Here is a 16,503-nt window from a genome sequence, read left to right on the forward strand (position 1 = left end):
AGTCCTGCAGCTCCCCTTTGATCCTTGCTCATTTTCCCCATGGCTGTTCCTGCCTGGTTGCTGAGAAGGAAGACGTGGTGGGTGTATGCACAGTCACGGCATGCCGTGATGAAAGAGGGATGCTCTCTCCACCACGACGAGAGACAGGTAAACAAGCTCCAGGCACCGTATGCTCTGCATTTCATGTGTCCGGGGGGCCTCAGCACCCTGGAAGGAAGCCCTTGCTCTGTGTCTGTGCTCATTTGCAAGGCCCAGCTCAGCATCTGCACCAAACTAAGGTGATTTCAACACACCCGCAAAGAAATAGCAAACAAGTGCCGTGGTTCACAACAGCTCCATCAGCTTGCTGCTGCCACGAGGGGAAAGGGGGACGCCTCCCTCTTCCTTTCCTCCTTGATCCACTGTTTTCCTTGTCTCGACCCCGGCGCTTGCTGCCATCCGCAGACAACGAAGCAGATTTTTCTGCTGCCTTGGTTTTGTGCTGCTCTGGCAAGGTGAATGGCCTCACCGAGCCGTTTGAGGAGTGTCACGGCCAGCTGAGGCCAGGCAGCAGGGCAGAGAGCGGGAGGGGAACGGGGATGCTGGAGAAGAGGGCACTGGTCAGCGGGTGCTGCCAGGGACTGGCTCCCCCAACCCGCAGGACCCATCCTCTCACTGCCTCCTTCCTTCCTGGGATGCCAGCATGGCTGCTAATGCTGTTGCACTGTGAAATGGATTGAGAAACTAGGCCAGCTTAAAAATAACCTGACAAAAAATGAAAAAGAGATTTTTTAATAATTTTTTCCCCCATTAATTTTAAAAGCTGGACCCGGCACGCCCCATGCCCCCAGTTCATTTCACTCCAACAGCTGGGCCGAGGGGTGAGTTTGGTGCTGAGGCAGGATGGCATGGCAGGGGCTGGAGCTGCCTGCAGGTGACGGAGCTGATGCTCTGTGAAACCGTGACCTACGGGGCTGAGGGGCTGACAGCGAATCTAAATCACCCGCTCATTCCCACAGACAAGGATCGATCACAAGCGCCCAAAAAAGCAGCCACTTGTGAAGGCCACAGATTTGCAGTGTAAGCCTTCGCAACTGAACATATTTATTAAAGATAAGCACCAGAGCTACGTGGTGCATGCACGGCAAACACTCACTGGAGAAAGCAAATACACGGGGAAACTTTGTGCACCGTCCAGCTATACTTAATTTGTAGCATTAAGCTGGGCAAATACTCTTTGAGGTGGTGGTAGATGTCTACTGTTTCTCCATGGAAAGGACTGCATTGCCCGAGGAACCGCTTTGTCAGGAATATTTCTGCAAGAGCTCTGCCAGAAATACTTCTTCCAGTCCCAGCATTGCCAGTGCTACTGGTAATGTGAAGTTTTTTCCATTGCACAACCAAAACAGCATACATCTTTCTGTTTTGGAAGTGAGGGTTGCCCCATGTAACTGGACAGCCCTCAGAGATACCACCTGGGCTGCAATTAAGGCCAGTTTTCTCCTCTGCTGTGGCCAGCAGATAACAGTGCTCCACCGTTCGTGTCCCTGGCCGAGCCCAATGCAGCACGTCCAGCTCAGGGCTGAGCTAGTTTAACCACAGCAAGGAAAAACCCTTGGGACAGAGAAGTTGTTCTCAGGCAGACCAGGGCCGTGAGCACCCATGCTGGGCAGAAACCCATGGCCAGGAGAGATGTGGGAAAGGGAGAGGGTGGGAGCAGGAGGGGTTGGGAACAGTCACTCCTCGCAGGCTCAGGAGAAACTGCAGTGAGGATGCACTTCAGCTAACTCATGCAGGGATAAACATGCTCCAGCCACAGCTGGAGATACTTGAGTCTCCAGTCAATAAGAGCCCAAATTTGGCCCTACACTCACCCCTAGCTCCTTAAGGCTCTCAGCACACCTCTGCAGGGCTGAGCTCTGCTCAGGCTTGCTGATACCCGGCACTCGGCAGAAGCCACTTTGCAACCTCCAGGGTCAAACCTTGCATCCCTGTAGACGGTACTGCTTCTACCCACACCAGCTGACATCTAAGAGTTCAAGCCCCACCGAGAACCAGCTCCCAAGAGACAAAGCAGAAACCCCCTGATCACACTACTCTGGGGGTTCGCGCAGCAAGTTCCCTTTGGTTTTGCAAATAGCCTTAAGACAGTTAAGCTGCGTGCTGTATGCTCCCATTTGCATACACGGATTTGCATTAAAAGTTGGGTCCAGAGTGCCAAGGAGCAGAAAATCCCTTGCAAGTGTCCAGCACTTGCCCTGTTTGACAGGATGATTAACACCCCCCCGACAGCATCTGGAGACCTATGAAGGTAGAAGCTAAACACTGACAGTCAGAGGAGATTTAACTGCATAAACATCAGCCGTTCCTCAGAAAATAAGGGGAATAAAACCAAACTTGAAGTTGGGTAGTAGTCATGACCAGACTGGCTATAAAAACATAATTACTTAAGAATCAAAACTCCTGTCAAAATGCTAACATCTTCCACATGATGAATATGTTCTGTACCAATGTGAATGAAAGATGAATGGGTTTCGGTCCGAACAAAATCTTTGTGTCCATGTGTGACCGTGTGCATATGTACTGGAAGTGTTTAGGTTTTCTTTTCCTTTGGGGAAACTTAAAAAGAATAATAATTTTGGAAAAGAAATTTACTTATTTTTTGTATTTATTTTGCTCAAGCACTCACGGCTTTGTGATGCTTTAGTAGCTAAGACTTTCCTCAAGGTACCAGAAGGAAGTGTGGAAGAAGTGCAATTGAAATGCAAATTGAAGACCTGCCTGGAGCTACTTCCGCTTTGCTTTTGCATAAAATGGTCAGAACTCAGAGCCCTGATAGGCTTGTGCTCTCTCTATATATTATATATAATCTTGGTGATTAATGTATGTTTAATTTCTGTAGAGAAGAAAACTGTGATAGAAGGAGGTAACAGAGTCAGAACTGATGACATCTTCCCAGTTCTGTTCAGTTACTTTTCAGTTTGTCAGGTTAGAGGTTGACTCTATTGTACAAACACAATCTGTTCTTAAGATTTAAACTTATATTGATGACATCTCAGATACTTCCAACTGACCTCACAAAATTGCACTGACTCTGCCTAGCAGCAGCACCCCTTTAGCTCAGATTCACACAGACAGTGGTTGCATACAGGCACCACATTGATGGATTATTTATGATACCTACATCTAGCAAATACACTTTGAGCGACGAGTATTTGTCACATTGTTGTAATATACTTTGTAGAGGGGGATTTATTTTCCTGTCTCTTAAACCATTCACAGGCCTCTGTGCTACCAACTAAATAAACCTACCTCTGAATTTAACAATACAGTTGTATTCTGATTATACGCATAGATGTAGTCACTAGCATAATTTCAATAAGGCACAGCCCACAAGGACTTACCCAGATCTCTTGTTGACCTGACTGGTATCCCTACAGATGAAAACTAAGGGGATTTTGGTGTTACACCAATGTAGTGACCAACTTTCTAAGTCTGCATTTAGTAGTTACCTAATATAATGCTACCGTCTTCTAGATACAATATGCATTTTACTCTCAATATAAAGCATACTGCGCATCTAAAATGGTATTAAATGCTTTTGAGATTCGAGAGATCCACCTCAGCAGTGGATCCAACAAGTAGGCTTACATTTTTAAATCTATATAGCTAATGAACCACTGATGTTTCATTTTAAAAAGTCACCAGTCTGCTTACTGCTAATATAAGCATGCGCTCTGTAGGAGCATAATTAATATAATTAGTATTGCCCCTGCTAAGTGCACGGCAGTTGAATAATGAGCCCATCAGCAGAGTCGAGGGATAAGGTGAAATCCTATCAGTACTCTTTCTCTGCCCTATTCACTGACAGCTTGCGGCAGGGAATGGCAGATAATTGACGATGTCTCTGTCCCCGGGGAAATAAAAGTCCCCTCTCCCAGCTCTCCTTTCAGCCTGGAAATGGGGAAACAGCTGAGCCTGAGCTAATAAGAAGGGAAGGGACCCTTGAGCACATCACTTCCACAGGGCTGCCCTCTCTTCATCACCCTCAGCATGGACCTCCACCTCCCATAATGCCGAAATATTTGATAAACAGTGTGGACTTCAATCTAAGCTAAGAGAGGGGAAATTCAGTCAGAAACACATTTGCTAAATCTAGGCTGACTTTTGCACGGTCCCTTTTTGTTTGCTTTTTCCCCATGACCGATCTGGAGACGGTATTTTTTGTTCACCACATGATGAGGGGAAGTTGTTTTTGCTACACATGTGCTAGCAACCATGTAAAACTGCAATAAATATACCAGTGGTTACGGTGCCCTTGATTCCTCCTGTTCTCTGCTTATAGCAGCTACAGTTATGGCTCTGGGTCTAGGGTTTGCTGCAGGGTGTTAGGGAGCCATCTGCAGCTGAGGGTTTGTGGAATAAAGGCTTCAAGGATGCTTTGGGATTATGTATAAGCCTTGATTAAATGGGAATGTGGCGTAGAACTCAATGACTGAAGGGATCCTTGATAATCCTTTGTTCCTATATTATTTTTTTGTGTGACACAGGTTTCAGGGCCCATTCTGGATCTAAGAAGACGTAATCCCTACAGTGAGATGGTTTGTATGTTGTTCTTTCGCTGATCTGTGGCCTGCAGGCTGTCCGTTAAAATTTGGAGATAATTATTCAGGTTAAGGTAAGCTGACGGGGTCCACTAAACTGATGCGAGTGGATTGCTACAGAAGCCAACTGATTCTGTTTTGCATGCTAGGAATGTTTCTTAACTGCAAACCTGGGGTATGTCTAATGAATTAACTGGTATCTTCTTGAATAATGAAAGAAAAGAATACGTTCCTTTCTTGTCTATGTCAAGGTCTATGTTCTGCTTATCAGGCTAGCTGGCCAGCTTACAAAGGTAAAAACTTTTTATTGTGGTAAGATCCCCTTTAGGAGCATGCATCTCCAACAGAATAAATCCAATAACGGAAGAAACTGATTATACCCTAGAAGTCACGTCCTCTTCCCAGCCAGCCAATTCTTTCTGCTTTGCACTCATAAACCCAAAAAGCACAATTAAATTCTAAACTTACGCAGGCTCAGTTCAATTCTAAGCTCATTCAGTATGCCTTCAGCTGGTGTCGCTTGCTTTTGTAGCCTAAAGTCTAGTAATTTTTAATATTCATTTTCCATCTTCTTCCTTCTGACTTAATTGAATCACCCTGGCAATATGAGGCCAGCATGGCCGGTAGCCCAGATAACCACCTGGAATTTATGGCTTCCATGTTCCATAGACTCCTAGAAGGCACAGAGGTATGCATCTTGGATGATGATGTAGACATTTTTGTGAATGGTTTTTTAATATAAAAATTTGACAATAATATATGGGTAAGAGTGCTCAGGAGCATTATAAAAACTTTCATAAGAAATTTAATTCTTTCACAAGAGTTTTTACACTTTTAGGACAAAAACTCTTAGGCATTAGTGCATAGGCTTATAATTCCTGGATGTGTCAGGAACATTTCTGTGGGATGGGATCTCCTGGAAGCACCTGTAGAAGGGTGTCTTCTGTTGGTCATTGGATTACATGAATTAAGACTTTCACAGCACATTTTACGCTGCCAGTGATTGGGCTGCTCCTTCCTTGTGCAGGGTAGCATTTGTCAGAGTTGTACAGACATGTGAGCTCCATCTGAAGAACTATTCTTGGTTGCCAGAACAAAATCATGTGCCTTTGTTCCATCAAAGTCCAAGGCTATGAGATATTCCTAAATAGCAGCATATGGCTATACTGACAAGCACACTTCCCAAGCCTACATCAGCCGGTGAAAGGCCAGCAGATCTGTAAGCTTCAAACGTTAATTTTAGCATACAGAAAAAGAGCCACGTGGGCTTACCAGCATGGCTGCGGAGAGCAGTATTGCACAGAGAAGGAGCTATAGCTGAGATGGCTCCCTCTCCTTCAAACGGGAGATGTGGGAAGACCTGGGTCACACTTGGGTGGGCATCAAAGCCGTTGGTACCCACATATTCCTGCCCCAGCACAAGGAGGCCAACTTCTGCCCCATTTCCTGCAGCAACAAGAATCTTAGTTTAACCCACCGCACCTTGTCCTGCCCTCGCTGGCAGCCTGAGGTGGGTCCCTTGGCCCACCCTGGACATCCAAGCCTTGCCTCTCACGCCGCCGACTGTCCAGCAGGATCTCTCTGAAGGCTTGGGCTCACTTTTCACTGACGGCTTTATCTGCGTCAGTGACGCCTGCAGTGATTCTTTCTTTTATTAGTCGTATTTCAATACCTTCAGTTTGGGTGGATTCAGTTTTTACAATGCACAAAGAAGTGTTTATGCAACTCATGCATCTTTTATAGCTCTACTTAAGCCCATAGCTGGAAGCTTTACTTTGTCATGCAGAAATCCCTGCGAGTGAGCACAAGGCGCCGTTACCTGTTTCTAATAAAAGAAAATGTTAGCTTTGGGTACTTCGGTACCAAATTTTAGCTTTTGTTTCAAATAATATTTTTCCCAAGACTTGATACTAATAGCAAGACTTGTACTTTACGGTCTCATTTCTGTAAGAACATTTTTTATGTTGTATGTAAGGACATTTTCAACTCAAATGCTACAGTGCTTGCTAGCTCATCACTAGACACCCTGAGCAGAAACACAAATTGTCTACCATCTGGAATAGCTCATGCTGTTTGTTCTGCTCCTCCTACCCAAACTGGATGAAGTACATAAACCAAAAAGCAGTAATAATAGTAAGAAGAAAGCTAACAGTCCAGGTCAATAGCAAAATGGTAAAGAATATGTGGCTGTAAATGTATAGGACCTGATACCTGATGCTCCCACTGCAATATAGCTCCATAAATTCAGTAAGCATCGGTCGTCTTTCACACCAGTCTAGGTGCCAAAGTCAGTGTGGGGACTTTTAACTTCATCTTTTATTTTTACTGCAAAACATGCCTTTGGCTCTAACTCTCACCACCTCACTAGCACAGAAATAATGACTGGTGGCGCTAAGGTAAAAGCAGCACCCTTCTGTCCTGTACCACGATTAGCTTTCTTCCTGCCCTTTTTGTAGCTACTCTTTCACCAGAGCTCTCGGTACATGCCCCGTTTCCCCCACCAGGGAGCCACAAACTGCCCTTTCCTCAGCTTAACCTCCCCTCAGAGAAACACCTACAGCACTGCTCCTTACCCTTGGTATAGCACGTGCCGAAAACGTAAGGAGAGGGAAATGCAAATGAGTTATTTCGCTGTAATAAACCCAAGGAAAAGAAATTTGATCCTAAATGGCTCCTGCGCACGACAGATGGGTTCATGGTAGCTGACCTCATTTTTTTCAGTTCCACCATTTGTTTCGGGCTGGCAGCTGGAGTGAGCGTGCGTACGAACCCCACGCGGTGCCCTCGCTAATGCCGTTCCCTTACAGCACTAGGAACACAGAGCAATCATATTCAGCTGGTATTAGTGTAGATAAGCAAAATTTGGTCTGTAACAGTATGTATGAGTGTGGCTGAGGGATCAGAATCCGGCCGCCTAATTAGATTTGACGTTCATTCATTTCAAACTCACCCCGCTATGCAGAATGATCTTTGATTAGAAGTCAACTCCAATTCTACTCATCATTGATTATTCTTTATGTCAATTAAAGATTTAATTAAAACAAAGCCCCCCTGCCGTCCAAGCGCCAGCAAATAATCTAAAGAAAAAGCGTTTCTGAAAAATCAACTGAGAACAATCTTCTTGTGCTTTAAACCCACCTTGGAGTAAAGGTGGAAGACTTTGTGCTGCTCTGTTATCTATCCCTATATTAGGAGATAAACTACAAGGAGCGATCTTTTGAGAAGTAGTAAGACTAGCAGGATGCAAAATGGGCTGTGGGAATTACTCTGTCTAGCAGCAGCCTGGCTACTTCTCTACCTCTTCGGCATATGCTGCTGAACATCGTCCTGTTGACCACGTGTTGGGTGGAATTTCAATTTCTCAGCTCAGATCACAAAAAGTGATGAACCTATTCTGCACTTTTGCAAGCATTAGCAGTAGGGGAGGCCTAGGAAACCATGAGTCGTGCTGGTGGTGTCCCTTGTCCCTTACTGACCAACAGTAACATTTGGATGAGCCCATGAGTAAGATCCGAGAACAAGTGGGGTAAGTCAGCCCTGATGTCAATAGATGCAACTCCAGTGGGAGTCTTTTGGCAAAATCGATGATGACTCCGAGCAGTGACCTAAATTTGTCTGTCAAGTGTAAGCAGTAGAGTGGCTTCACTTTCTCAGACTGTGTAAGCAATGAACATAAAAACCTTCTCACTGGCAGGAGAGAAAAGCAATGACCCAGCAGTGTTCAATATAAAATCATCCTTAAGAATGCTGCTTTCTTTTATTACTTTGCACCAGCATTTCTGCTGTTTACAACCCTCATTTAATGCAGATGGCAGCAGCACAGGCAAGGACAGCAAGCCGAGGCTACTACCGCTTTGCATCTGCAGGAAAGTAAATGCATCAAGTAAACACATGTAGGATGGTTTAGGTAACCAGTGGGCTGCTCTAGAGATTATTTGTTTTGCTTCCGCCAAGACAGACAAACTGTAGCTGTACTCAGTATCCACTCCAGGTACGCTCTAATATAAGCACGAGTGAGCTAAATTAAACAAATAAGACAGGCTTTTCATCCCTGAAAGGAAAGTAAAACACCATTGTTGTCAAATCCTTTCAGTTGCTAATGAGATACAAACGCTTTGCTGCTCCTCTTTAAAGATGTGGGATTAGGGTGACTTAAAATGCCTTGCATGTTTACATGATCGTTCTATTTCAAGGGGTGTCTTAATGGCACACTGCTCACTAAAATATTCTTGAAGATGCATCCCTACATGTTTTAGGACAAAGCATCTTTAAAGCTGGATGTTCTTGTCCCAGATACGAGTATTGCAGCAACGGATTTATTTAATCTTTTTCACACTTCACAAGTGTGGCCATTTCAACAGCATTGCCATAAAAGTCCTGCATTACTTCATTTATATTTGGCTATAGCATGTGTCTGAAGCTTTCTTCTAGTACATCAAGTAGTTGAACACTGTCCATGTGCAACCAAGAGAGGCTGTGCGCTCTGATCTAACTCTTGTCTCTTGGCTTCAGGTCATTTAAATTCAAGACTTGAATCTTGTGCTAGAGAGGATCTTACTTATATGACTTTTAAAACTTTTTTTTAAAGTTATTGCAGAGGTTATTGTTCTTCTGGGTAAAGTCTTTTCAATTTTAAAAACTCCTAAAGGCATAGGAGACAACAGTGCACATCTAATACCACCAAATAGCCTAAACTTCCCCCAAACCACCACCATCTTTTCTAGCCAGGATCACTAAAGGAACTGTAAAAAGCAGCTGAAAGAGATTTGATGCAGGATAAAGGGTTAAGGGGGGGTCTGTGCTAGGTAAAGAGTACCCGTTGGAAAGGCGTGTGTTAATGACACAGGTACTGGAGAAAAGATCTGACAACCAATGGGGCAGCTGAGCAAAACCAGGAAGGTTACTGCTATATGTGGACCGCCAGAAGGCACAGGTATCCCAGCTCCCTGTCCCCACGCTGCTGTTTTACATGGAGCAGTCCCAGCCCACCAGCCCAAAAAGCAGGACAGCTTTATAGACACACAAGTGTTTAAAGGAACCACTTGAAAAAATATCTAGAATTTTATGGAGAACTGCTCTCCTTGCTGCTGCTTTCTGAAACCATGTTTAATTTCAGTAGCCGTCAAATTTCTCAGAAGACTTTGAAGCTTCTATAGAAAAGCTGTCCCCTCTCGAATCTGCAAGGGCTTTCTGCTCCTTGGGGCAAAGGAGGTTACACCATTTGAGCAATCGCTGGCATGATTTTGGCTTGGGTCAATCACCTGGGCATGGTTTGGGAAGCGGCATGGGCCAAGCACCATTCCCAATGCAGTCTCCATGTGCTTCCCTCTTTTGGAGGACAGGGGAGTTTAACGCCACAGATACAGGCTGGTCTGTGCCTGTTGCCATTAGTGCCTGAGATCAATCCCAAACACCCGTAGTTTACTGTCACAGACACAGCCAATGCAAACCTGATGAAACCCTTAAATATATGGCAAGTAGATCTAGTCAGGTTAAATTGTAAATTTAATCTGTAGTGAACGCTAAAAAAAAGAAATCTTGAGTTTAAAACGTCATACGCTCCAGCCATGCTATAGGATTAGTTACCATTTGAGTCTTTTAGATCCAGAGACATTACGGATAAACCAAGCATGGATTAAACAGATCTGACAGCGTTTATAGTCGCTGAACTACAAGGTAATTATCTTGCGTAACTTTTCATTGCACAAATTAAGGCTGCGCGCATCTTGGCACAGCCCTGCTTTTCCACAGCCTGCCATTTAAAGGAAAAACCCACTGGGGCCATCGCAGGCTAATGAACAGCTTATAGGAATGACCTATAAGCGCAGTTTGTCCTCCGCTGCCCTCCCACTCTTTTCTCCTTTCCTTCTCTGTTGAGGTTTCTGCATCTTCCAATTCACATAACAGTAATGGACCGTCGTTCTGGGTATAGGAAAAGGAGGATATAATGGTTTTATATGATGATGGAAAACTATTTTGTTTTTTTTCCAAGGGAAGCAATTGTCTTCCTCACCTGGTGGCAGCACGACATGCCCACAAGAAATACAGTGGCCAGAGAAAGCATGCATACAGCGTTCGGTTTATGCTCACGTAGGAGCTGTTACGCTGGATCAGCTGGTGCCTTGTTCTCTACCAGGGAAAAGGAGGATTATTTTCTTTTTAAGGGTAGAGCCAGGAAGGAATGGGGAAAAAGCAACCCCTTGTAGGATAACTGCAGATGAAAAGCCATCTAACCTTCAGCGAGCTTCTGCTTTCAGCGTGGGGCATGGAAATCAAATATATTGCAAGCACTTCTAGTCCAGCACCTGCGTGTATGGAAACAAGGCTTTGTGGTCCAGCTGCCATCTGGGGAGATGATGGCGATGTCTCCCTCTGATTTCAAAGAAAGCAAAACCTTGGTATATGCAGGCAGCATTTTAAGCTGATTATTTTCCAGCCTCAGCTGAAGTCTTAGCATTTTTAATATGGCTTCAGTTTGGTTTTGTGCAACACAGATGACTTAGCGAGCATTTCCAGCTCTTGGTTTTATTAACCTGAACATAAACTAAACATTCATCTCTGTTTACTTTAGTGGACATCTATTCTTATTAATAAGATTTTGTGTATATCTAAGTAGATGTGCCCTGCGAGTGTTACACTGAATTCAGGAAAACACCTCATGGTTCAAAGAGAACCTCACAGCCCATTGCTTCCCATCCCACAATCATCCCTGTGCAAAACCCCAAGTCCTTCTTTGAACTAACAAAATGGTATTTTGCGGATGTACCGAATGAGACAAGGAAAGGACAGTCAGGCATGCAGGACTTGACACATTATACACTTAATTGAGCAGTGGCATTTTTTCAACAGCATCATCACCCACAGACATGCCTGTACGGTTGGGAAAGTGCACAGGGATAGCTGTGCTACCATAATCCAGCGATGCTTGCAGGGATGTGCAGAGAAAATGGTGTCTCCATACCCGGGGAGACTCCCTGGCCAAAGACTACTTGCGGGGATGTTATTCACAAAGCTGTAACATACGCCCCTGCTTCTGTGCCACAATTAAAGTTTTAAAACCAAACATTTTTAAATTAAATACCAACAGAGGATGTCAAGTTGCTTAAGTATGGAAAAGGCCCTTTCCCTCATGTTATACGATTAGAAAACACCCATTGGATTTTGAACACAGAGCTACATCGACCATCCCACCTGCCTGCCTGAGGCAGTACCACGGACCAGTGCCACCATCTTGGCCCCAAGGACAAGCCCTGCTCCCCAAGACTTCTGAGGCATCTTCAAGGGGTGCGTTCACTACAAACCATATTTTTTTCCTCTGTTTTGCCTCAGTCTTCCAGCAGGTGCAAGACAAATTCGACAAAGAAGGAAGACACCTCATTGAGAGACAAATCAAGCTGTTTCAGCTGCTCAGACAGTGAGATGATAATTCGGGGAAAGAGAAAGGAAGCTGCAGTGCTCAACTTTGCCCCATCTGTTGAAACACGAACCTCCCGCAGCTATTTGCAGGTGCTTATTTGCCTGTCTATCTCCAACAGATTTTGCTGTGAGTGAGTTCCTTCCTTCGGTCAGCTCGAATAGAAAGGTTTAAATAGTAATAAATAGGGTTGGTCTAGCCTGGTCTTTTGTAGACATGAAGGCACAAGCTAAAACCAGACCTCAATGACGACTAGATAGATTTTCTCTGCTGCAGCTCCATGAGCTTTTTGGAGTTGACGGATGGCGTGAAGCTTTCCTGTTGGTGATGTTTTCAGGACAAAATCAAGTCTGACAAATCTCTGGGTGTTGCAGCTAAATGGGTTTTTTGAATAATAATAATAAAAAAAGGTGGTTTCTTGCAGAAGAGATTATTTGAAACTGATCTGGTGTCACTGAAGGGTTACCAGCAGGCTGCCTGACCTGGGAGGCTCTAGCTGCTGCAGCTAATCAGGCTTTTTGAGGGCCGGGAGAGAGGACAGGCTGTGAGCAGCGGGACAGCAGTAATGAGGAGGCTGGGTCTGCCAGCCAAGGTCAGCTTACTGGAGGCATCAGAGATCGGAGAGCTTCTGATGCTTTAAAAGGGCTGGAAGAGAAAATGTATTATTGTGACTACTTCACGTATTGCGTTGGTTCCAGGGAACTGTCAGCTTCAATTTGTTCTTCCCATTGAAAAGAAGAAAGATGTTCACATACTTATGTGCTAATCCATCATTTCTTTTGTGCTGATTGGGGGTAAAAATTACAGGATACCCTTGTAACATAGAAACACAGCAGAAAGACAACTTTAGGAAAAAAAAACAGTTAGTTCTTGCGTCACGCTTAGAGGACTCACTTCTTATTGAGGCCATTGGGTATAGATCCTGGATGAAAAGACCAAGGCAAGATCTGTGGTTGTGGCTGCCAAAAAGCAACTCAAGAGCACCAAGGAACCTGCTTTTCTCTGTGCCTTCCAGTGAGCGGGGCAGCGTGTACCGGGACCTGCTTTTTGATCACAGCTGGGATACAACCTGTTCCCGGAGCCTCGCTGCCACTTCCCAATTAACTTGGACCTGAGCAGAGAGGGAGGTCCCCTTTCTTCCCAATAGCACCAGACCCAGCAGCAAAGATACTTCAAAACTAGAGTTGGAGAGCCAAAACTCAGGGGACTGAATCCAAATCCCCTGGATGCAGCCCTAGGCTGCATGGGTGCAAAGTTGAGATAAAACTGCTGCCCACTTGCAATAAAACAAGAGCGCAAGGTATTCCGGGGAGCAAACAAGCAGTGCTCGCCAGCAGGAGGATGCTCGACCAGGTTTTGGCATGGCAGCTGTCTCTAGGTTGCCAAATGGGCATAAAACCAGCTCCGGGAGAGGATTACCCGGTACTCGGTCCCTTCTTTCCCCTTGAAATACCTGCCTGGAGCAGGAGCCAGAGCACCAGCTTTGCGGAACGGGACAGGACAGACACAAGCCAGTCCTAGCCCAGCCGCGCAGCCCACCCGGGTGCCGGTAGGTGCGGGCAAGAGCAGCATTTGCACCGAGGAGCAGAAATGAAGCTGCTGAGCAGCTGCAGCTGGAAAACACTGCAGTTACTGCTCTCATCCAGTGTATGTGGGGACGGACGGTCGTGGGGCTCAAAGTGTGCTGGCTGCCCAGCCTTACCTAAGCCATGCCTGACATCAGGCAGAGAGATATAGTATGATCTGGTTTGTTGCATCCAGGGTTGGCTCCTGCTGCCGCTCTCCTCCCAGCCCTCTCACAGGGAGTTGGCAAAGCCCATCGCACCATTCCTCCTCCAGCTGCCCGGCTCTTCTGCGCACAGAGTGCCCTCCTGCCTTGCTCTGGCAAAACTAAACTGTCTGAAGGACAGTGAGGAACACGAAGATGTTGGCAACTTTGCTACAGGGAGGAAATTAAATTCTCGTTTACACTGTTGCACATCCAAAGTGGAGCCACCATGGTTTGTGAAGTCCCCCGAGGCAAAGTTGATTCTGCTGTCAAAAGACTTTAAATTTGATTTTAAATTCACAGTGGGCCCAATTCTTTCTCTCTGCCTTCTAAAAGGGCAAGCACATCTTGGAGTCAGTGACACAATCTGTGCAAAACTGGCAGGGAAAAAAATAGTCAGTGCATGCTCTTGCTGATTAATTTTGAAAATCTCTTACTGAGAAACTTCTTTAACAACCCTGCCACCAGAAGAGCAGCGAGCAGTGGAAGCTGAGTGAACAAAACAGTGACCTCCAAGCTCCTGCTAAGTGGGAAAATAACCAAGTTTCTTCCCATTTTGTTAATAGAGTCATCCAGGAACCACATAGCCTGGAAGTGATGTGACAGGCCCCTATCTGATACTAATTCATGTCCTGGCCCTAACGAGCCCGTGCCAGGAGCATGCATTCAGGCATCGCTCTCCTCACTTCCTTCCCTGTCTACTTTCAGCTGATGCTCGGTGCTGCTTGAATGGCCACAGACACAAGCCGCCTATCTCCCCCCTGCCTGCAGCTTAGCTTCACTGATGAAAACTACCCCAGTAAGTGGGTTCTCCGTGAGCAGATTGTCACTGCCACATGTACAGCATGAGGGGGGAAGAAAAAAAAAAAGTCAGGCCAGCCATCCCTTTTTTGGAAAAAGCCAATGCTGCCTTTAGTTCTCACTCCCACTTCTTCCCAGTGGGGAAGCAAGGCGGCTTCCCCGAGAACCGGACCTTTCCCAGCAGCGTGCTTTGTCTGGAAGTTACCTTTCTGCTTGCTCGGGTTTAAATATATCAAAGAGTAACCAAAGGTAACCCTGCGTGGCGTGTGAACGTGCTGCTGCGAGTTCTGAGGCCGTGCTTTGTACCGCTCTCACCCTGAGTGTTTGCTCTGTAATACAGGTGAATAAAATGGTCATGTGCCTTGAGACCACAAGGAGGTGAAGCAACCTTCCCACCTAGGGATGCTCCTTCACAAACCACAGACTTCTCCCCTTACATGTTCCCAAGTGTTTAAGAAATTTTAATTCTGCTACAGAAATACCTCTAAGATGTAACTGTACTGTCATTCTAGAGAGGAGTAGAGAGAGATGGAAAAGCTAATTGCTCTGTTCCTTAGGCAGGATCCTGGAAAGAAATTCAACCTGTTGCTTCTTAAAAACAAACCAGCCAACCCCAAAGCCCACACTTTGTCAAGAAGTGCTCCTTGGATGTCAGAAGTTAAACCAGCACCAGGTTATGGATGCTGGGATTTTCAAAGTCCGCATTGCACACATGCTTATCTGCACTTACAAGCAGCTCAGACACCATCTTAAGCGACTGTCCTAGTGATTTAGTTACTGGCTGAGAAAATGATGAATTTACGGAAGAGAAGATACGATTTTGCTGCCTTTAGACTCCCACTGTCTAATACATACCTACCGATACTTCAGTGTGGAGCAATATCTGCCATGTTTGCCCATTACGGTTGTACAGCAGGGCTCCTAACCCGTCCCAGTGGATATCTTCCTCAAATCCGGCCACAATAAACCAGATCCCATTATATCTCTTCCCATTGTGTGAAGAGCTCAGAGATGACTGGGCGGCGAGCACAAAAACCTTCCAGGAAAGACACCTTCCTCTTGCCTCCTTCCTCAAGCCCCCTGTTTGGGTATGCTCCCACTTTGTGTTTATTCAGAAGGAGGGGGATGCTTGTGAAACCTAATTAGCCGCTGGAGATGATGAAGATAATGTTTCTATTTGGGAGCGTGTTCCCTGCCCCGGGCTCCAGCAGCGTGACAGCAGCTCAAACACGGTAATTAAGATGAGCATGGCAGAATGCACAGCCAGATTAATGAATGCAGAAATTATGCTGAAAATACATTCGGCTCTTCCCAGCGAGATGTATGAAAGGGTGCAAAGGCAGAACGGCCACACGCACACACACGCGCACACACAGTTTCCAGAAAGCTTTTTGAAACTTTGAATGAGGGACAGCAAAACGCTCAGTTAACACAGCGATAGAAAGATCAGTCATAGGACCAGGATGACCTTTTGTAATCAGGGCATTCAAAGGTAAACTGAAGTGCAGTGCCAGTGTGTAATATGTTTGCATCAGTTCTTGGGAACGAGCCAGAGACTGAAAGGAGAACTTAAGAGGGTCTAAGCTTTCCTCCAACCAGTAATACCATAAAAGCTCACTGGAAATAGAAAGACAAGACCTAAGGAAACGCTGAGGTTTTTTTTTTTTTTTATGGAAACCAGGCTAAGCTCTTCCACGCCCTGTGAGAAAACATTAAACCAGTTCCCCCACACAGCTTTTCATATCCCCCAGCGGACACCCACAACCAAGATTTTCTTCACATTCCCAGCCTAAAACCATACACAAGAAGCCCCACAGAAGCCCGTTTGCCCTCCGGAAAAACCTGTCGCCGCCTAACCCCCGCGACCGGCGGCCGGCGGGGCGCCGGCAGAGGACGGGAGCCGCTCCCGTGACAGCGGCTCTTCAGCCCCGCAGCCC

General features: G+C 45.8%; 1 protein-coding gene across 1 annotated transcript in view; it reads right to left on the bottom strand.

Moving 5' to 3' along the window:
* FAM65B (family with sequence similarity 65, member B) overlaps window positions 1–16,503 on the bottom strand; it is a 70,916-nt gene that overhangs the window by 37,438 nt on the left and 16,975 nt on the right. The gene's annotated exons all lie outside the window — the stretch shown is intronic.

Source organism: Pygoscelis adeliae, unplaced genomic scaffold (assembly GCF_000699105.1).
Source record: "Pygoscelis adeliae isolate BGI_AS28 unplaced genomic scaffold, ASM69910v1 Scaffold135, whole genome shotgun sequence".
Lineage (NCBI taxonomy): Eukaryota > Metazoa > Chordata > Aves > Sphenisciformes > Spheniscidae > Pygoscelis > Pygoscelis adeliae.